The sequence below is a fragment of the Cuculus canorus genome, chromosome 2 (genome assembly GCF_017976375.1).
Source record: "Cuculus canorus isolate bCucCan1 chromosome 2, bCucCan1.pri, whole genome shotgun sequence".
NCBI lineage: Eukaryota > Metazoa > Chordata > Aves > Cuculiformes > Cuculidae > Cuculus > Cuculus canorus.
In genome coordinates, this window is record NC_071402.1 from 50,697,555 (window position 1) to 50,720,727 (window position 23,173).

Here is a 23,173-nt window from a genome sequence, read left to right on the forward strand (position 1 = left end):
AATGTCTGTACCACAGTATGTATGTAAAGCAAAATATACTTTTTTAACACTTCGTAGTACCTTGTGTCTGGCAGTATATATACTAGGAAAGATGCTACCCTTACTTACACAATGGCCAAAAGCATCCACACACCCTCTGTCCCCAGAGGAGCACGTGCTGGAATATATCAGATAACAGAAAAATCCAACTCCAGAGAGCAGGACCACAGAGCAGAGAAATTTAAGCAGCTCTTTCTGAAAGCAGTAAGGCCAGAGTGGAAAAAAAAAAGACCACCCAGAGCAGGGCTGGTGGCTGCAGAGCCACTGGCCGCCTCTTGCGAGGGGAAGGCTCATCCACCCTGGCTCAGCAGCTGGCTGGGATGGCTCCTTGCCGCCACACCCTGCAGCCAAAATGCCTGGGCAGGAGCAAGAGATCTGGGACCAGTCAGAGCTCATTGGTGTTGCTGGCCTGACCCTCCATCAAGGTCCAGCCACCTCTGCCCCATGAGACACCGCAGGGTGAGTGGATCCTGGGGCTGACATCTCAATAACAAGGAGAAACAGGGAGCAGATAATGGAGAGAAAAAAACCCTCAGGGATTTGAGGGCCTTGAAAGAGATGATAAAGAGCTTAGGTCTGATGCTATAAAGATAAGAAAACTCTGACAGAGGAATGCAAGAAGAAAGGTAACACGATCAAGGTGACAGGCTCTGAAACAGTTTTCATATCGACAAGGCACAAGGCTATGTTTTTCCAGACCAGCAAAGAGGGTCTTGATGTAGCGAATACGGAAGGTGAACGCTTGGCAGTGATTTTTTCCCACTCCTAATGAAAGCACAAACCTGCCAGGTCAAGGATGTGATGCAGAAAGGACCTACAAAGCACAGCCCTGGCTCAGTGGACAAGAAGGGATGCGTGAGGGAGTACGAGTAGCTCAGCATCCCAGGGGGAGATGTCAGGGAGACAGGCTGAGGTTTCAACTCCAGCCCAGGGAGATGGATGATTCACTTTATGGCCTGCAAGCACTTCCCACCAAAGTTCACACAGGAAGATCGTGCCCCCTTCAAATGAATTTATGCAGATGGCAGTTCATTCGCCAGAGGATAAAAAGACACACTTTTATTTTAAAATGAAAGCACTCGAGGTCCTCAGCAGACAAGGAGACGAAAAAGCCTGTATCTATCTATAAGCAGCTTCCACACATGCCTGTTGTCTGATTTCAGTGGGAGTTTACACCACCAGATGAGTTACTTGGGCTGACCGGCCCATGTAAAGGCACACATCATTATGTCCTGCTAAATGCCATTAGAAATCCACCCTTCTCAAACTACAGAAGTAAAAAAAAAAGAAACCCCATGGATTGCACAGGCAGATGCTCCTGCAACCCAACTTCTGGATTTAAAACAGACACAAAACAGTACTGAGCGTGCTCCAAAATGGGCTACTGCTAAAATAATATGAAACTAGATGCTTCAAAGAAAGTTTTTGTGAGGCAAGCAATATTTTTTCTCTTAATTCAAATAAAAACCCAATCTTTACTGATGCTAAGCCTCAATGAGACTTCAAATGAAAATAACTGCTTCAAAAAGCTATTCCTTGTCCAGTTTGTCACTCAGTTTCCTTTGCCTTTCTCACATGAACTTGTAATCCTTGACAAGGTTTACACATGAGAAAATAGAGTTTCAAGCTGAAAAATCAGCATTACCTCTACACTAAAACACTTTAATGTCAGGCATTTGATACAGTAGGCAAAACAGTGGCAGAGGGAAGCAAGAGAAAACATTTCATTTCCTCATTCATTACACTGAAACCTGTTCAATTATTTTCCTTCATTAAAAAATAACTGATTGTAAAAGAAGTGTTGCTTAGTAGGATCAAAGCCTATCCTACAGGAAATGCACACACAAAGCATTCGAAAATGCGAGTTAATTTCGCATGCAATTTAACAGCATTAGCTTTAATCAGTAGCATTTCAGGGTCAGGCACATCCACATTTAAATGTTTGGGTTTCTTAGGATTTCAACTATCCCGTGTTAGGGTTCAAAAAATCTTGAAGTAATATTAATTTGAAGGAAGGCTGCACAGAATGCTCCCCCCAAAAAAAACCAACAACACTGTCCATAGTTTAGCATTGCAAGCATTAAACCCAGAAAAACTATTCCAAAGAAACCAACTAAAAAAGGGATGTGGCTCTTTAAGTCTCCCTTTTATTAATTCAAGACTTCATCTTCTCAAGAAAAAAATAAATATATGAAATCAACAGATGACAAAAAAATGCTTTCCTCCATCCTCTCCTTTACTAAGTCACAGATCAAGCCAGACAGGAGTCCTTTAACTGACAGAGCTTGTGAAAGATTTAAAGACCTTTTGAAGAGACTCACTTCATATCTCAAATAACATAGTCAAAACGTTAAGAAACATTTTTCTTTGTCTCAAGATTTTGAATATTTTTTCTTTTTTAGTTAAACCTATTCTGCTCAGAATATTCAAGTTAGCTCATTTTATTTCTTTCTCAAAAGATTAAGTCAAAATGTAAGAGCATTCATTTTTTTATTATACTTTACACTTAGTTTATTCAGAAAACATTTAAAAGGATAATGGATAAAACAAAATATTAAGCAGAGTTGCTCAGCTCCAGTGAAAAAAAATACTCCACAAAAACCAGAGATTTCCCCTTTTATGGATTCACAAACTTAAAAAACTAATGCATAGTTACATGTTTTCATGTTTATGCTACAGAAAGGTTTTCTGCATCTCTTTTCTTTGAAAGCTTGATCTTTACATACTCCAGAAACCCACAATGCTGACAGACTTGGACAGCAGTTGACACCAAACGTTTCATGGCATCAAGTCCATATGCACTCAAAACAAATACTTTGATTAATCAACTACTGTCAGAACCTCACAGTATCACGGATGTATGCCTAAGACCTTTACAAGCACTTACGGGACAGTGATGTTAGGGGACTGAAATCTCTTAAGCCTCTTTCTTTGCAATTCTCTGCCACAGTTCAGAAGAATGCCACCCTATTACACCAAAACCAGGGGGGGAACAGTTGCTCTTGCTTCTTGCATAGGCATAATTAATCTTCCGACACCTTGACAATGCAGCTTGTTGATAGTCAAAGAAAGGATTTTTCTGATTTCCTCTCAAGACAGGAGATGGTCTTTATCCATCATCCCTTCTTCCGGATCTCTTCTTCCAGAGTTCCCTGCATCAGCAGAACTGTCTATCAGAGCGGACAGCAGGAGGGAAAGGTCTGACTGATTGATAGGGCACCAGTGCTCGACAGTGCTATTTAAGTGTAGGAACCTATTGTTAGAAACTTACTTTACAGCAGTTAAACAAATATAATGGCAACCAATTCAACCATTGTACCACTAGAGTCAGCCCAAGCTAATAAGTAAAGTTAGCTAATTATGCTGATCTGATTTAAAATCCTGACAAACTGTAGAGACTGTTAACATTACTGTGCAATGAAAGAGTAGAAATTTTAAAGGAAGAAGTTTTGCACATAATATGCTTTCTGAACTCAATCATGGTTGCTTCAATTTTCACCCTCCTTTGTCAGCAGGATCTGACACTCAGGTCTCCCTTTCTTCTCTCTCAATCATTGGCCTCCTAGGTATTCCTGATTAATCAAAATAAAATTAATTTTCTTATAATGGAGTTGAGATTTCCTCCTCTTACCCTACCATCCCCAAGTCCTAACATATTTAGTTGTGAAGACTGTAAGGAATCTCAGTTGTTAAGGGGAGATACACAATGCTTTCTAAAAGGAAGATACTATCTACTACAAACCAAACCAAGCTTCAGTCTAGTAACATATATTTGAGGATTCTGATTTCATCTAAGCCAGCATAGACATCCTGATGTAAAGAAGAAGATTCTGCACACTTCTCAGAAACAGGCATTTAATATGTAAAATGCTGTTTTCCCATACAAATACATGTTTTATTATACACACATTATAGATATTTATTTTTATCTTGTAGCTCCTCTCCATTCACTTTGGTTGCCTTCTCAAAAAAAAAAAGAAAAAAGATAAGAAAAAGATATGGGCATAATTATACGTCTATTTAATTCTTTTCTGCACTCACAGAAAGAGGTAGAAATGGTTAAGCACTCCTTTTAAAGCTATAATTCTTTGATAGCTGCTGGGCATGGAGGAAAGCAGACCAGGTCAGAGAGGACCAGGGCAGGGCACTCTGGGAACTGTTCTCACCCAGGGCAAGTCTGACTCACTTCATGGTGGCCTATTTCAAACTAAGCCAGTCCACAATCTGTACAGATCTCTGTCTCACCAAGCTAACAACTGAAGCAAAAGCACTCAAGAGCCTGTGCGTTTTCTTACTGAGGTTCCCAAAAAGGCAGTTCCATCCAAGTCACAGGCACTCCACTAACTCCTGGGTTTGGCTACACCACTCTGACCTCGACTGTTTCGTTCAGGACTTAACCCTCCCTAAAAACAACTGCTCATGCTATCTGGCCCAGACCAGTTCTCCAAGCAGCCTCCTTTCATTCAGTTACACCAGAAAACTTGGCAGTATTTACCTCTGTGATGTACAAAATCAATTCAGTAAAAGCAGCCATTCAAAAAGTGAACACTGTTCTTTCCATAAATTGCATGAAATTTCAAGAGATACCAATGAGGTTGGAGTAGTCTAAGTTAAATTTTGTTTATGTGAGAGCAAGAGCAAAAAAACATATGTTCTTTCTGCAAAGAAGACTGCAGGCCACAACCTGGAGAAAGATCTCCCTGTCTTCTTTACTGGCATTTTATGCTTGCAGATGTTAAGGTAGCAATAGGAACAGCCACCCACAGATGACTTTTCCTCATGCAGTTTCCCAAGCCAGCTAAGGGGACAGGCTGCAGGAACCAACAGGAGAACAGGCCAACAGGCAGGACAGGGAGGGGGTGAATAAAGCATGCAAATGATCTGCAGCCAAGAGCAGAGAAGCTGCTGGTCAGGAGATGAAAGGGCCACACAGGTGGCATAAGTGAGGAGGACTCTGCTGGATGTTGCTAAAGAGGAAAGGAGATTTTCTAAGCTGGGAGGGACCAGATCAAGTTGATGGGACACAGGACAGTAAGGTTGGGCATTGTGAGTCTGGAGGAAAGGTAAACATGAAAAAAGGGCTCTGGAACACAAGGATAGGGGAAAAGAAGGGACCTCAGGGCGCAAAATTTGAGGTTGTTTTCTAATCCCAATATCAAACACCCATAATGCAGATCTTGATTTAAGGAATGAGAAAATAAATGAACGACAGCCACCTCTTTCCTTCACCGTTCCCCAGTATGGGCTATCAAAAAAGCTGCCTTCCTTCATACCCAAGCCATCTCATTTGCTGTCAGAAATAATGGCACTTTTATCCTGGATTGTAATCCCACACTATTGGGATAACATCTTCTTGAAACTGCGAATGTAGATTCAAAAGTAGGGGGGGGGGAAAAAAGCAGATGAATAAATGGTAAGCAGTAATATTGCAAATGCAAATGCCAGCTAAAGGTGAATTCCTCAGAGCAGAGGAGATCACGGGGCTTTCTGTCCATTAAAGCTCTCTACTCCTCAGCTGACCACTCCCCTTCTCTATTGTCAAGTCAGTGGCAGGAATTTATGAAGAGTTTACTGCCACAATACAGAGTATTACTGGACCACAGGGACTGGACAAATGCATTAAAGATCACTGGAGAACTGTAAAGAATTATTTTCAGTTAGCCTTCAACCATGCAAGAATCACTAGCACTGTTAACCTGACAGGTCTGTATTCCCCCTCCTGTTTGGGAAGGCCAAAAGCAAGCTGACGGTCTTTCGGTCCAAAGTGAATCTTAACAACAAACAAGACAATTTTAGTATCCAGCTGTTGAATTCTCTATTTACACGCCTGAAGGCAAGGGAGTACTTCCCTGCCCGCGGTAGAATGGGAGAGCATTGGGACCTGCAGCAGCTCCTGCAAAGATAAGATGTGCCTTTGAAACTGTTTCTGCTGTTAACTTTGCATGCAGCTGATGTACAGCTGAGACGAGGTTATATCTTACCAGCACAGGCAGACCAAAGATATCTGAGGCAGGAGGCAGCTTGAGAACCAGAAAGAGCCCACCCACAGTTACAGGCAGCACATTCTTAGCAGTGGACAGGAGAGCTCACATGGAGCTTCTTACTGTCTCCAGTCAGTGTCTTTCAAAGTCCAGCCTTTCTCTAAACAGTCAAGCTTGGGTACCTTTGCACTGCACTGCAGAAGACACATAAGAAATACCATATTCATGCTGTTTCTGTTTGATGGTATGACGTACCAGGACGTTCAATTTCTTACAGTAAACTGCTACTTTAAAAGAAGGCAGTATATTTGTTACCAATGGTTTCCCCCCGTATATATTATACAGAGGACTGTTAAGTCTATGGATGCTCATTTAGAGCAAATTCATGGAACACAGAACTATGGATAGTGTTTTGCAGGCAGTAATTGTCACAACAGCAAGTACAAAACATTTTCATCTCCATGCTAAGTACATCTTGGGCACTTATTCATCAGCTAGCAGAGTGTGGGTGCAAGGTGTTCTTCACTAGAAATGAGGAATCTCTGGGAAGATGAAGTCCACTTGGCTCATAAATAAATGCAATCGTACTTGATATAATAATTATTTCAGGGCCATGCTAGTGATGCATGCAGAATAGTTCACCTCTGGGACAAGTATTCCATAGTGAATAGAATATAATTTGCTAATCTGATCCTTCTGCTAGAAAACGTGCAAGATGGCTAACACCAGTGATCCCAGTCTACATTGGCTCAGCAGCAGTCAGACTTCCTTAGAACAGGCTTATCCAAGGTACAATACAATAATTTCTAATCACAGAAGCACTTTGATATGGCATGAGGTGTGCCTATGCTCCATGATAAGAGTGTTGAAGGAATGATAGCTGCTACCAGCTGGAGAAATCTACACTGAACGTGAGAAGAGCACACTTTGGGCTGCTGAAGTTCATAAAGTCCCCTGGAAATCTGCTTTTGAAGGTAATAGGGTCTGTGAATGTTGGTCACTTTTTAAGAGCCAGTGCTTAAGAGGGCAGGAGCAAGCATTTCCAAAGTGTGAGAAGTTAAGCAAGCAGGGCAGAAGGCCAGCTTGGCTAAGCAGGTATCTTCTACAACTTAGGTCCAAACGTACAGATGTTGGAAGCAAGGACAGGCAACATGGGAGGACTACAGAGATGTTTTTTCCCACATACGGAGAAAATTCATGCAGCCAAGGCTCAATTAGACCTTAAGCTGGACAGTATTGTGAAAGGCAACAGAAAGGGCTTTTTAAAATATGTTAACAGCAAAAGGAGGGTCAGGGATAACATCAGTCGCTTGCTTGATGAGGTTGGTCACCTCACAAATAGGGGTGTAGACAAAGCAGAGACAGTTAATGATGTCTTTAACACTGATGACAGGCTCTGGCACCCCAGAACCCTGTGTTGAAAGATCACGACTGGGAGGATGATAAACTTCCAGCTGACTCTGAACTTGTTCAAGACTTGTTGCTCCAGCTGGATATACCCACATCTATGGGTGGCAAGAGGAGCGAGTGCCAGGAAAGGGACCCTCTGCCCCTGCAACTCACCTCCTTCTCCACATCACGTGAGATGCCTCGCACAGATCGCGAAATCCTTCCTTTGAAAGTAACTGCAGCAGGATGGGAGAAAGTGCGTGGAATTAAGTATGAAAGACTTGATCATTCTAGTTTTAGAATGGACAGCTGGAAGTGATGGTTTTACAGAAGAGTGCTTTTTCATTTTGAAAGAATTCGTGTTTTCTATGAAGCCCATTTCAGAGCAAATACAATCAGAGAGATATGATAGTATTTGCTTTTTTTCACATGATGACCAGGATGTTTGCACTAGTGGTATTTGAAGACCAATTCTATAACTCTTAGCAATGGAAGTGGGCAATATTAATTATTTTTTTCCAGTCTTCCATATGCAGCCTGACAGATTTTTCACAGATATATTCAAAACGATTTTCAGAAAAAGAGAAAGAAATGAAAACTACACAGAATTGAAAGTCTGCAGACTTTGTTCTTCCCTTGCATTATTTGCACCATAGTTTCAAACTAAAAAAAAACCCAAACTGTAAGCACATACCAGTAAGAGAGAAGATAGCAAAGTTATAATCACAAATCACACAAAGCGATAAATAATGGAAGAAAATGATTGTCAGCTATGCTGTTACAAAGTGAAACCGATAACAAAATTATTACAAGTTCTCTAGAATTTCACCTCAATAGTTTCAGTTAGTACATTTTTTTCAAAAATCAGTTTGTATCCATGTGAAAGCAAATGTAATTACAGTAGTAGCCAAAGTGATTTTTGAAACTCCACACTTTTTTCCTAACCTACATAGCCTCATTTTTGCTTGCCATTTAGCTAACATTGAATCTGCGTGAAAAGGATGAATGCAAACAAGCTTAAACACTAACATTTCAAGATGATTAAACAATTTTATTTATTGCAGAGCTACAACTGATTGAAGCGCTCAAAGGCTGTCAAGTTAATGAAAACTAAGCCAATCTTTTAAGCAGCAAAACTGCATTGTCCTAAATTGAAACAGGCTATGCTGTTTTTCAAGGGAATGCTTCAATTTTCTGCTCATGTCAATTTAAAAACAACTAAATTTTGAGGGATCGTATGTGCCCCTTATCTACCTTGCTTACACGTGGTCTTGCCCAGTGATTCACATATCAACACAAAGATAAAAAGACCCAATGGACACTGCAGATACTAAAGGGACAGTTTCCATTTTATAGTCAATCCAGCACAACTAGACAAATTAAGCAGGTTTAGAGTGATTCTTCTAATTCTTCATCTACTGCCATGTAGCCAAATAAAACCACACCACAGAAATACTATTATTTCACAATCATTTGTTAAATATCATACAGAATTTACTTGCATGTACATTTTTTTCTTTGAATGAAATGTAAATATCAAAAAAACTTGTTAACATAGACCAAGTTACTAACAACAGATAAAGTTGTTACAAGATGTTGTTCCAAATGGCATGATGAAAATCCTACACAGAGTAAACCCCTCACTTTCCCTACCAAAGAAAAGGAGAATAAGCTAATACAGCGTAACAAAAAGTGGGTTTAGAGATACTTAATTCAAAGAGCAATTTAAAGAACTGACTTCATATCTTTTGCTCCTCTCCTACAGCAAATGCTATATTGACACGAATTCACACTGTAGTGAAAAGACGCCACCTTCAAAACCAACTTCATGTTTAAATGCTCTTCTTCCTCCTCTGTCATTTCTGGTGATAAATAGTAGGAAATCAATGAGGAAACATCATTTGAAGTGAGCCATTCATCATGTACCAAAAAGGGTAAGTACCCCATAAATTGCAGTGATCTGTTTCCTATTAGAATCACACAACAGAAGGCAACAGAGTTTGCATTAGCAATTTTTATGACCTCCGTATGTAGAGGATAAGGTTAGGAAATGGCTTATTTTTGTCAGCTATAAAGCAGTTGTTGGGTGGGGAAGGAAGAAAATTGTCAAGAGAATCAAGAGTTATTGGTAAACCAAAGTGGAAAGGGAGGAGGCGGGAGAAAAGAGTCCCACAACTGCATCTCTTCATTCTTAAATTTGTGGATTGACAGTTCTCCTAAGTAATGTTGAATATTTCAGTAAATTTTACAATCAGTGGAACCTTATCATACTGTGGCATGGGTGAAAGTCAAAAAAAATTTGCTAGCATTGCCTATGACTGCTTCCTAAAACCCAGCACTTTTCTACAATCAAGAAAATAGAAGAACACTCCAAATAAGGAGAAATCAAATCCTATGTTATACAAAAAATGAAATAAATATTCAGGCTTTAAAATGAAAAAACAGATTTTATAAAGCCAAGTGCTGCATTTTCCCTTAGCCACATTTCCCTCCCCCACCCCCATCCTGTTTAACACCCTGTGCTCTCTCCACAAAAAATCAGGCAGGATGAACACAGTGGACAGAACAATGATAAATAAAAATAACAATTTTTATATGCCCTTTCACAGCTTGCCAACATCATACACAAGAATATGACTAAATACCAGTCTTGAAAAGAGAATTAAGCTTTATAGATGAATAAGCTACTCCTAGGGTGCTAGAGTTGGGGTGAAAGTAGGAGAAAAGAAAGGAAGAAACAGTTTTATTTTCAAAACTTTAAAATCCATACATCAAAACATCATCCAGTCTCATGACTAAGTGATTGTAGGAAAGCACCTCATATGCATCTCAAAATTAAAGAAAACAGGCAAACAAACACCCAATGACAGTAATTAAGTTTAAAGGACAGAAACCCAAATTAAATGAAATGAAATTATAATGCATCTCCTGTGACCCAAGCTCTAGTACGGAGAACACTGGCAAAATCCTCTGACCTCTGTTATACATTAGGACAGCCTAAAGGAATGTTGAGTCACTTCTGTTCCCACTTCAACCCCTTCCATACACCCACCACAAACTAACTTTGAATATTTCAACAGAATTCACCACAGCTGAAAAACTGTAAATCAGTGTTTATTTATACAAGTCTTTGAGCTTATTTTTTTCCTGTGTTTCCTCCTTACACAAGACAGGGCAAGTCACCTCACTTGCTGGAACTAAAGTCCCATGTAAATCCAGATTCAAAATCCTAGTTTCATTCCATCGTGGCTAAACTGGAGCCGCAGGTGCATCTACAAGCCAGGACTCTGGCCCACTGACTGTGCCAGCAGTGGCAAAAATATGACAGCCTAGATACCCAGATATGAATTTTCCCTTCAGTGACACCTGGTATCACCTTACATGCCACCCATAGATGAGCCCATCCCACACAAATTAAGCTACTTTCTGTTGCCAGCAGCTAGGATCACAAATGAATGTTATTACAGTCATGAAAGTGAGAGGCTAGTTAACACTCATAAGTGAGACTGGTTTCACCTATGTGAAAGGTTACTAATTACATTTTTTTTAACATTTCAGACCAGCTTTCACACGCACTTTCTTCTTTTCCTCACTTAAAAGTTAAGAATTCTCATTTTCTGAAATAGTTGAGTGCATCATGGTAACCATTTAGGACCTTCGCTAGTTCCCAGAGAACTGATTTTACTCTCACAATAGTGCTAGCAGGACTTTCTTCACTAAACTTCGCAAAATCACAGCTCAGAATGCAATTTCAGCAGAACAATGTTTTTCTTCCCTCTGTGCCAGCGTACTTGATGTGCCCAGGACAACATAACAGTGCTATCAAACACATTTGTAGTTCCCTCTGAAACATGGGCATCAGCAATAAGTTAGGAAAAAACACTAAGGATTATCTCCACTTACATGACTATGCTTGGATTCAAACTTTTTTTCCCACATGACTGGAAGAAGTCTCCCACTCTGCTGTCCAACCAGACAGCCCCAAATTAAGCCACACAAACAGAAAGTCGTACGTACATCTTTACGTAAAATATGTACATATGGTTTTCTGAAAGCTCGCCAATTTTCCTAAACCCTTATGTTATGTCACAATTTCCAGCCTTAATCCCTAATCCTATTTTCTGACACCCGGGGATTCATTCCCAACCATCCCACTTCACCAGGCTCCTTTCCCATCATTCCTGCTTTCTCTGCCTCAGTACGGGCTTTGATGCTTACTGTAGCATGCCGGCACTTCCCATGATCTATATCACAGGCTGGCATCCACCCCTTCCTTGCCCTCAAAATTGATGCATCTGTAATTCTTAGGTCCCTGACCTTGGGTTTTCCCGACCCTGACCTGCTTCTATCCCAGCAGCAGCCTGACCCAGCCACTAAGCCAAACCCACCAATGTCCCAGACATAGCAGTGATTACAGAGTACCTGTGGGGATATTTAAGCCCCAGACAGGGGAAGAGGGGGAGTTGGTTGATGTTGGGTTTTTTTTTTTGCCATGAAGACAAGCAGCACTTGTCTGTATTCCTACAGATCAGTAAAAGCTCAGTTCTTTGCAAATGGAAGTGGCAAAGGCCATTAGAGTTCCTCCTCTCAATTCACGGAGCTCCATGCAGACCACTAGCAACGAACTAGACACTATCAGTCAATAGATTAAAGAGATTTACTGACAGTAGAAGACCAACGAGATTAAAAACCCTTTTGATTCTGTTTTAGGCATTACAATGGATGGACTGCTGTGGAAACATATTATTCTGATCTAACACTCCTGCCTCCTCCCCCAGTTGGTTTGTCCAACACCAGTCCAGTTTCTTTGATTGGCCTTTGATGTCCCAGTCACCGTGTAGGAACCTCACCCCAGTCCTAAGTTTTAACTCAGCCCAGCAGCTCTCTCCCATCATCCATAGGCTCTTTACAAATCAGACAGCATGTTTGTATCCCAGTTTGTCAGAAGCACTTGGTTTCGTCATATCTTTTTTCCCCAAACCTCAGCAGCTCTCTGGCTCCTTGTCAATGTATTCTCAGTGTCATTGCCCACCTTTGCCTTCAACAACTCATTTACTTCCATTTCTTATTCTGATTCCCATACCTTTCCTCCCCATAAAGCCAATCCTGATTTCTTCTAGCATGTGCTTCCCCTTTCGTTTCCAAGCCCTCACATCCCTGGATAGCCAGTCCATCTCCTCTCTCTAGTGTTTTCTACAGCCTTCACTTCCATTTCCTCACCATCTAAGTCAAGTAGCTTCCATCTGCGCATTGCCTAAATACAACCAGTAAAGTCGCACAGTCATGTAAACAAAAATCCAACCCTATAGATCTCTTCAGTTTCAGTGCTGGACTTTGAGACATCTTCTAAGGGCCAGGGATTCAACTAGAGATTGTACAGCCACAGGCTGTGATGGAGTCCCAGGGGAGGCAGAATTTCAGCAGCCCAGCACTAGGAAGTTTCTGAGCATGAATAAATCAGAATTTTTCTTACTTTTAACTCATACAACTTTGGCTAGTAAAGATGTTCACTTAAGATTAAATCTACTCCTGCCAAGCAAAAAGCAATTACAGCACAAGGATGTTTAAAAAAAAAAATAAAGCAGGCAAGCAAGAACAATGTTTTTCTAATATTTTCCCTTCTGCAAACAAAGCAATTGCTCCATTTATGTGTCAGATGCCAAAAACTGCCAACCACTTTGACCGAAAGAAGACGACAGAGAAGTCTGCACCAGATGTTCAGCAAGCCCAAGTTTCACACAAACGACCAAAGTCTGGTAAAGCACCAGACCACTAAGTTGTAATGCAAATCTCAGCAGATTATATTACCAGTTTAAGCTATAATTACTTAAAAAAAAAAAAATTAATAAATCTTACTCCAAAGCCTTTGCTGATCCTCTTGTTTGTTTCTCACAGCCATTCTTCTCTCATCACCAATTTAAACCTCAGTAAGACTTTAACCTTCATCTTGCCACCACTCCCCCAACCTCCCAAGGGGACTCAAAGAACTTCTGAGTTTACACTTATACAATTGGCTTTAGACCAACTCCTTTATCTTAAGACAAAGTTCACATTAATTTGCTATTACCAAACAAAGTAATTTACTGCATTATTTCCATCCCCTTTTGAAAAAGATCCTCATCATAAAGCAAAGTTCATCTTTTCAGTACTAAATGGACAGTTTTGATAGCTGATAAATTTTAAGCTCCATCTGCCATACCTGCACGAGAAGACTACAGACTCAGGCAGCTTCAAAATAACCAGTTCTACACTGATGAAGCTTTCCTGCACAAAAGGAAAAAAAAACCCATGGCCTCCACACTTAGCTTCAGCAACCAGGAAAACAAAGTCACGAGAGTAAAAATTAGGTCATCTAATGCCTCTTGTCTTCTCAGGCTATTAAGAAAGATACTTGCTAGTGCTGTATCTACTCCAACTGTGACTCAGCTTCCTGATATGGGACCTGCACTCCCCCTCTCAAAATACTAGTCTAATATTTCACAACTCCAGAAAACACAGTGCACTAATTGGATACTAATATTTCTAAAGAGCCAAATAATGGCTTTTTCTTCTCCATTTCTAATTTTTAGTTTTGTAAGGGGATGGCTAAAACAAATTGAAGTGCAGACTTCTAAAATCTCACTGTGATCAGCACAAACACTTATAAACACTTGTAAGATAACTGCACCACAGAGAAATTGGTCCAAATCTATTAAAGGTTCATGGACGTGCAATTCTGAACACTTGAGCTAGGAGAGAGAAGCCACAGCCCATGGCCACACCTCCTAAAGCTGTGATTACCTCCAAACACATTATGCCTGAATTAAAACCAAAACATACATTCACATATTATCAGCCAAAGGTAAATAAAGACCTTTGTTTGAACACCCTGGGCTTAACTCAAGAGATCTTTATTCAGATTTGATTAAAAAGTTTATTTTTCAAAAATATGCTACTGGCATCATTCACACATATGGAAAACCATCAGTTTTTTTCTCCACTAAATTTTAAACTACAAGTCAGAAGGCTAAAGAAAGTTATCCTAAAAGCGCAAGATGTGTTTAAGAGAAGCTGGCTTTCTTTTCTCTTTTAAAGAAGGTAATAATATTGCTAATTGAGTAGCACCGTGCAGAAAAACAAAGCTAGTGCATCAGGTCCTCCTATTTTTCTCAGAAATATGAAGGAAAACGATCCGAGGCCAAACTCACTTAAACTGGCACAGCACATAAGTCAGACAGTTGCATTGACTCCATCACCATTCACAAAGCAGGGAAGGAAAGTCAATAAACTGACCCTTTAAGATCTGTCTAGTTCAGTAATTGTCATCGGCATCCAGTTGGCATTAAAAAAAAGCAGTCATGATCATGACCTTTGCATTTCTACAAACATTAGCCATTGTCATGAGGAAGACCTCCTTGGCCTCATAATTCACATGCTGTTAACAACCAGCAAGAACACAGCATGCGTGTCAGTTACTAAATAATGTAAGAAAAATTGGATGTCACACTCACACCCCACTGTTCCTGTGCACAGCCATGAGTGTTGAAGCTAAGCTATATAACACTTAAAACTTTTGAAAGATAAAAATAAATCTTTATTTTTAATATTCATGAACCTTTCTTTCGACTGTATTATTACTATTTTGGGGCAAGACAAAGGATGATTTCATTTATTTGTGTTTATTTTGTAATACATCTTTTTGCCTGGTTTCTGAGGGAAACGTGGCTCATTTTACCATGTTTTCTGTCAAGCACCTCTTAGACCCATAACTCCATATAAATGGGACAGAGGTAGAGGGTCTGAAAGGCATTTCATCCCCCTCAGTATTCATGAGGAAACCTAGACAGGCAGGACAGATGCCTATGTCTAGGCTGATTCTAACCACATCCTAAATACAGAAAACATTTTAACTCAAGAGTTTATCAAACCAGACCCAAAACTTTAGGAAACTAAGCTTCTTTCTGACATTCCCAGAATTGCTTGCAATGCTTAGTTTTATTACCTGTAAAACCAACACGGTGAGGGAAAAAAAATTGTATGCCACTCTCATCTGGCTCACCGCCTGCGGAAAACGCACTGCAAGCAGACAAGAGACCCGGAACGCTTTCTGCAGCCCACCTCGCCTAAGCCAGTGACCCACACAATCAAAGAAGAATGATAGGTGGTCAGAACAATCTAGAGCCAGACATGGCATATCAGACCACAAGTCTCCTTCCCTGATTCACACAGTAGCCAACAGCAGATACTCAGAGATGAGTACAAACCCTGTCACATTCCTGTAGCAGTAATTATCCAAAATATTCTCCCAACCTCCATTCATCCACAGCTCAAGGCTCATTTAACAGCAACCATAAATTTATCCAGCTGCATTAAAAACCACTTTCAGTGTGCCTGGGTCCTGAGAAAGGAGTGCCATAACTGACCTCACACTCGCAGTTATCACCGTTTGTTTGCATTCAGCATGGTCCCTGCTAATTTCATTTAATGCCCCTCGGTTCTTTTTCGACAGAAGACATGAGCAGCAATAACTTTCAGCCCCATGGTATTTTATGGACCTCAGCTGTCTTACTCCCAGGCCGAAGTCTTGTCAGTTGCTTCTTAACAGCAGTTGTTCTACACCTTTGGTCAACCTTATTGCTTCCTCTGAAATTTTTCCAATTTTAATATTTGTTACTGTAGAAAAGAAAGGAAGGAGACAAACTGCACATGACTTCCAAGATGTAGATATACTAAAGATGCATGTGCACGGCAGAATCATGGGGGTTTTTTGTTTTGGTTTTCTTTTATTCTCCCTAATGACTCTTAACATTTGCTTTTCTTGGTCTTTTTACCTCACCATTATGGACCATTAAGCTAGCATGTTAATAGCAGTCCCCATTATGACCTCAAGACATTGTCTCTGAGCAATAGCCCATGTTCGGAGCATCTGTACAAAACTGGCCCACATACATGCACCTTCCAAGATATATACTGAGGAATTTCTGGAAGAGAATATTGTATATTCCCTGTACTGCTATCCCAGTCCATCATCATGATGGAAAAGAAATAGGACAATCAGAATTCAGCTCTATCCTTTCTCTGCTGTTATTACGGTATGTCAGTGATTCTATTCCAGTGCTTTGCAATGAGAAGGAAGATACTGCATGTGAGAGAGTGATAATAAATCATAGGTCAACTAAAGCTGACTAGAAATTCTGTATATGGTAGTCATATAGCCCCAGAATGCTGAGAAACCTTCTTGTGAACCCAGCCTGAAATTTATTACAAACCAATGTTATACTACAATGTTTTATACACACACACACACACAAATATATATATAATGTCTTCATCCCATACTAGTAATGTATACTTGGTAATAGGTTTCATCAGAGAATTTCAGTATAAAACCGAGTTAGGTCATCAAAATATAAACACAGATTTATATAGAGATTATCTGTGTAAAGAATTAAGTAACCGAGTTCTAACGCTTTTGCAGGAAGAACAAATTACAAGCAATTACAAAGATGATGTGAATATAATTTATGTTCCTGCTAAGCCCATGAGATTCTCAGCAGCAAGAAACTGCAGTAAAAAACAAGACCTGGTCTAATGAGTTGTGAGCAATCTGAAAGTAAACGACACTTTTTGTATGCAGATAATCACATCGGCACATGTTGCTCCATACTGACCCATAAAAGATCACAGAAGCAGCAGAGCACACACCGTGTGAAAACCAGAAGATAAGGTGGGTTTTTCTTCTCTCTCCTCCTGAAGGCGGGCAAAGATCAGCGAAATTAAACACTGCCCAAGGCGATTGTTAAAAGCAGTTTGGCCATTAAAGTCATGTCATCTGGTGACCCAACTGACCTACATTAAACCCAGGCTAAAGGGCAATGTCATCTTTCTTTCCCTCCAGATAGCATGACTTTGCATCTTCAGCACAGATGGAAGACAACCCCTTTGGCCTTCTGGTTTCCACTGTATCCCTCACTACAAACCAAAGTGAGCTGCTGCAACTAATCCTCGTACTTGTTTGGTCTTTGTTCAACACTACTCCAGTACTCCTGAGCTGAAAACCAGCAAATTTTCACCCTCAATCAGTGCTATCTAACCAGATACAGCACTCCATGTACTTAATGATGAGAAGGAACCATAGCCCAATACATATATAACAGAAATTGCCTACTTAATTAGCATTTGATACATTCTCTTTGGATAGTTTCAATAAATGAGACATGTTATAATCATGAGGAGGAATAAACCTTTGATCTGCTGCACGACCTATAGTTTCTCCATTCAGATTTGAGAGCTGCCATATCAATAATACAGACATTCATTAAGAATTTCTCTAAAACTCTTTAATACTTTACAAAGATCATTCACAATCCACAGAAATGCTCTTCCACAGATAACAGGGTGGGTCATTCCAACTCTCTAATCCACTTCATTACTATGTTGAAAATACAAGGCCACTGCTTGTAAAACTGTAACAGAAGCGACATCCTCCAAGCGCAATTTACCTTGCAGCTCTTTTACATTTTATAGACAAATCAAGAGTCTAAATGGCTCGAATAGGAGCACATACACTAATTGATCCATTGAAGACAAATACAATGGAATGGGATTTTGCTCTTGTTGAACTCACACGGAAAACTACCTTCTATGCTGGAAGATTTGCATTTAATTAGGTCAAACAGATTTAACTGTTGCTTATTCTTAGAATTACAAGATAATTCAGGTAGGGAGGGAAGCTGGAAGGCCTCTATTCCAACCTCCTACTAACAGCAGGATCAGCCATGAGAGCAAACCTGGCTTCTCAAGGCTTTTCCCTGGTCAAGTCCTGAAAACCTCCAAGAGGCAGACTGCACAGTCACTCTGGGCAACCCACACCTCTATTTGATTGTGCTCCGGGTAAAAAGGAAAGCTGCAGACCATTTCATTACAGGGGCTGTGTGTGGAAAGTCAGTTTATAGGAAAGAAAAAGGATAGGAAACAAAAGAACAGGTTTATACCACTTATTATCAATCCTTCATTTATGTACTACTATTAAGGAGAAAGCCCCATCTTATTCAATCACTGTCTCTGATAGCAAATGGTCTTCAGCACAGGCTGCTTTAAAAAGACAAAGTGAGTAAAATCTTGCAGCCTCAAAAGTGTTCTTGAATAATTTTTGCATTTCACTCTCCCAGAGAAAACCACTTCATCAAAAACAAAGAATATTCTTACATTCCCATTCCATCTTTGTTCGATGTGCCCTGCAAGACACAACACTTCTTCACATTGCAAGAGCGTTCTTGTTTGTCAACAAAAGACACTCTGAAGAGCTGCAAGTGTGCCAGGGATGCAGGTTGATCCTGCAATGTCTCCACCTCTTCATTAGCCATCTTTGTCAATGAGAATAAATTGCCAGGCTGCCTAACGGCTCAGGCGAGCAGCCTTTTCTCATGTGAGTAGTACTTTTGAACAATCACAAACAGGAACTGACAAGAATTTACATCTTCAGTTTCAGATTATGCAAATTTATAAACCACGTATCTTTCATAATGTGCTGTTCCTCTAGAAATTATAAACCTACTAAAGCATTAGGTTGTTTTTACTCCCAAAGAATAGAAGTAATTCCCTTGTTTCCCAGGAGCATGCTAAATGTTCCAGCAATTAAATTATCTTGTTGGGTTTACCCATCAAAATCTTTAAGAACTGAAGAAACTTACTCAGTGTGTAAGAATGCAAACAGATAAGACAAATCGAAATTCAACTTAAATTTGTTTTTAACAGCCAAACTACGTGGAGAAAAAAGGTCATAAACAATTCAAGAGTACTGGTATTTGAACTACAACTGTTTTCTCCAGTGCTCAACCACACTAGGATATTACTGAGGTAAATACCCTATGCCCCACTGAAGGGTAGTACCTTACCACTGAAAGATCTGGAGAAGCATGTAATAACTAAATCCTTCTGACAGCTATTTCAAAATAAGGGCATTCAAACATCTTCCACTTAAAAAATAATCTCTATCAATGTCTTTTAACAGCAACAAAAAATTAAAAGTTGTAAAATTCTGTTCTCAAATTCATTGTCAAGGTTGGCACCCTAACTTATGTAGTTCCAAAAACATAAACACACATGAAGCACTGAGTAGATATCCTACAATCTAATCACTGGGGATGAAGGGAAGAACAAGTGCTTAGTGCCTGGTGAAAGTTTAACTTTTTTATGATTGCATTAACATATTTCAGTTTCTCCAGAACATTTATTTTTAAGTGAAAGGTTTCCACTGGATAGACTCCTTTCTTAAAGAGTATCATGAAAGAGAATTTTTCAGAAGGAATTTAAAACAGAATCCAGATTGACAGAAAAACAGTATTCTATGTGGGCTTGTCAAGTAGTTCATTTATGGAAGGAAGAGCAGAACAAGCTCTTCAGCCAGCACACTTAGACTCTGAGTTAAATATGCTGGTATACGGTTTATTGCAACTTTCATAAACAGAAATGAACATTGTGTCTTTTAAGAGCCATGCCTGGAATACTTGTGGGCACTACCCAACCCATTAATCTAAAATGAAATTAAATCAAAAGCTGAAGCTTAGCAAAGCAAAATCTCAAACAGAAATAAGTAGTTTCTTGTTTGTTTGTTATTTAAACACCCATTTTCAGCATAACTGTCCTTTTTCATTCTTTTTCCAAAGGCAACTGGCTGAAGTGCCAGTTGTTGTGTGTAATTGCTTAGAAACCAGGCGTGACAATCTTAACAGAAGGTACTGGTACCATTTTAAAACATGATGTAGTCTGAGAGCAGAACAGGGCAGCACGGAGAATTTGGTCATCAGGATATCCCAGTCCAAAATATTTCACGTCAAATTCAGTGTCAAGTCCTGATGAAGCGTCTATTACTGAAGCTTATCTAATACCTACTATTACGAGACGCTTACCACATATGTAACATTTGCCTTTTGTAAGACACAGATTCTTCTTGCATCTTGTTGAGATTAAATATCGTATTTGTTAGGATGGCAAGGTCACATTTGCTTTAAACATCGGCCATAGATTTCTAGATAAAGGAAAGTTCTTCTGTTTAACTGCATGTAACATTTGCTGTCAGTTTATGCTAAGCCAAATAGCGTTTTAATTATTGGTGTTTTCTTTATTCAGATTGTAACTTCCACATAACAAACGGACGTTTGTCCTGTGTTTGAGAAGCAATTGCTTACAAGGCCCAAGGCAGCACTGACAACTGCCCTAAGAAAATGTGTAGGTTCTGGCTCTGGACAAATAGATTTTCTCCAAAAAGCAAACCCATGCACTTTTCATAGAAACTAGTGAAACTTCCTCAGTCAACTCTTTAAGTTATTTATTTGGCAGAAGCGAGTATAAGAGAAATTCTTAAGTGTAAACCTAGCTCGCTATCCCAAACAGAAGAGTAGGGACAGCAAGGGAAGACCCTACCTCACCCACCAGCTCCCCGGCCACTGGCACAGTACGACAGCAGTACAAGCGTGCTGGGCACCTTCAAACAGGGGCCAGCAGCAGGGTGTTCATCTGCTGCAGGAAGGTCTGGTTTAACCCACAGTTCAGCCTTGGCCATGGGCTCCCCTCTACCTTCCACCTACCAACTTTCTTCCTAGAACAACTCAAAACAGGGTAATACATACAAAAACAAAAATTCAGAGTAATGGAGTAAGGAATAAGGAGTTTTAACTGCTCAGATTCTCTTTACATATTTTCAAGAAGCATTTTATTAATAAATCTTCTTTTTCCCTAATCCTTGTTTTTATTTTTTCCCAGAAATTAACCAAGTATTTTTAACAGCCTAGTTTAAATTGCACACACTACTCTTATTTGCTTAAACACAGGTTCTCTATACTCACTCATTTTAGGAAGATTAGTTTCTCTCTGTTAATAGACATTTTCTCTTTTTGACTGCTATTACAAACCATCAGGTACACTTGCATTTCCCAATCGTGCAACTAAGATCTGCCTCCACTGGACATGGTGATCTAAGCCTGTGAGCCTGAAGTACCCACCAAGGTACAGTAAAAAACAGCTTCTAATTCTGATTCCATTACAGTTTTGCACTTCCACTTCTGTAGTTCTCATTTATTTCCTCTGTCTCATGAGCAATTACCATGTAGCTTAATTAGAACATAAAGTTACAGTTAAACAAACAAAATAAGTAAATTAGGCCTACTGTTAAATACAAAAAACATGTTTTAAAAAATCAGAAGAGATAGAACTGAAGAAAAAACGGATTTAAAAAAATCCATTTAAAAATCCATTTAAATTGATTTTCGCTTAAGACGTGCTCTTGTCTTTTGGATGGGGGAGCATGAGAGAGAAGAAGGAAGGTTGCTTTTTATTCGCAACGTGCAAGGAACCCTTGGGGTCCCTACAAATGCTTTTTTATTATTATATTTGGTTATATCTGGAACACCAGAACATACAAAAAGCACCCAGACTTGCTCCTCACTCCCTGTGGTGGAGGCCCCCTCCAGTCTCCTCTGAGGGGCTCTCTAGACTGGAGATGGGTCAACGTTCATCCCTCCTCCAGAAGGTAAGGAAGGTACTTATTGCAGAATGGAAAAATTCTGCGGGAGGTCATTTGCACCTCCTGACACATTAACTTCCAATGGTTATTCCAAGTTTGTAAAACTGCAATATGAATTTTCTATTATTTTTATAAAAAAAGCAAGTTCTTTTGAACCCCTCTGCATTCAAGTCTATCCTTACAACCTAACACTTTGGTGACTTTTTTTTCCTGTTTAAACTAAGGAATTTATGGGCTCTTGTAGTAAGCTGACAAGTGCAACATATTGAATACCAGTAGCACTGGGTCTCAAAAGCTTCACAAGGTACACAGAACTCTTCTCCCCCCACTCTTTATCTTTCCTCTTTTTATAAAAAAAAAAATCAAGTAATTTAAATAAAAGAAGCTTTACAAATCAATAGGTTTGACAATAGGTTTAAACAAATTAAGATGTCATGAACACAAACATTTAAATTTTAATAAACACTTCTGGTTGTGTGGTACATAGTGTATATTTTCTTTTAAGTTGCATACCTTATTTCTATTTTGCACTATACACACCTTTAAGTGCCATGGAAAAAAAAACGACTGTTCCTTCCGGAACCGCACAGAAATAATGTATTTTCCATATTTACATTCCTTCGTTCAGCTTTTTGTTATTTACCAGAAAGATTTAATTTTTCTTATCAATAGCTTATAAGACAGTTAAAGGTTCACAGACATTTTGATGTCAAATCATACTTTTGCCCAGAGCAATGTAACAACCACATGTGTAGACCTATTAAGGAAATTACCTAATCAAATTAAAGGCATCCCTACCAACACTTCAAAATGATAATTTGTGAGATACGCTTGCCAAGCACCTTCTGTCCTTCATCGCAGGGAATAATTCAGTCTGCATTTGGCTTCACCTCCCTGGTTCCAGTCATCCCCATCTGTCATCACCCTTCTTCTGGTGTAATCTGCTCTGTACTTAAGAGCATCTGCACACCAGCCTCCTAATCTCGCCTACCTCAAGAAAGTTACCTCTTGCTGATACTGGGGCTACAGTAGGATCTACTTAAGGAACTAAGCACAAAGCACCGTCAGCAGCATCTGCAAAACTGTAATAAAATGGCACTCAACAAGGACTCTTCAGCTGATGCTTCCAAAGAAACTATATTTAGCTGCAAATAGGCAAGAAGAATGCTATTTTATATAACCCACCTCTATAAAAAATGTTATCCGACAACATACTCTCAGAGCGAGAGCCTTGCCTAGATGAAGACAGCAGGCGAGGAGG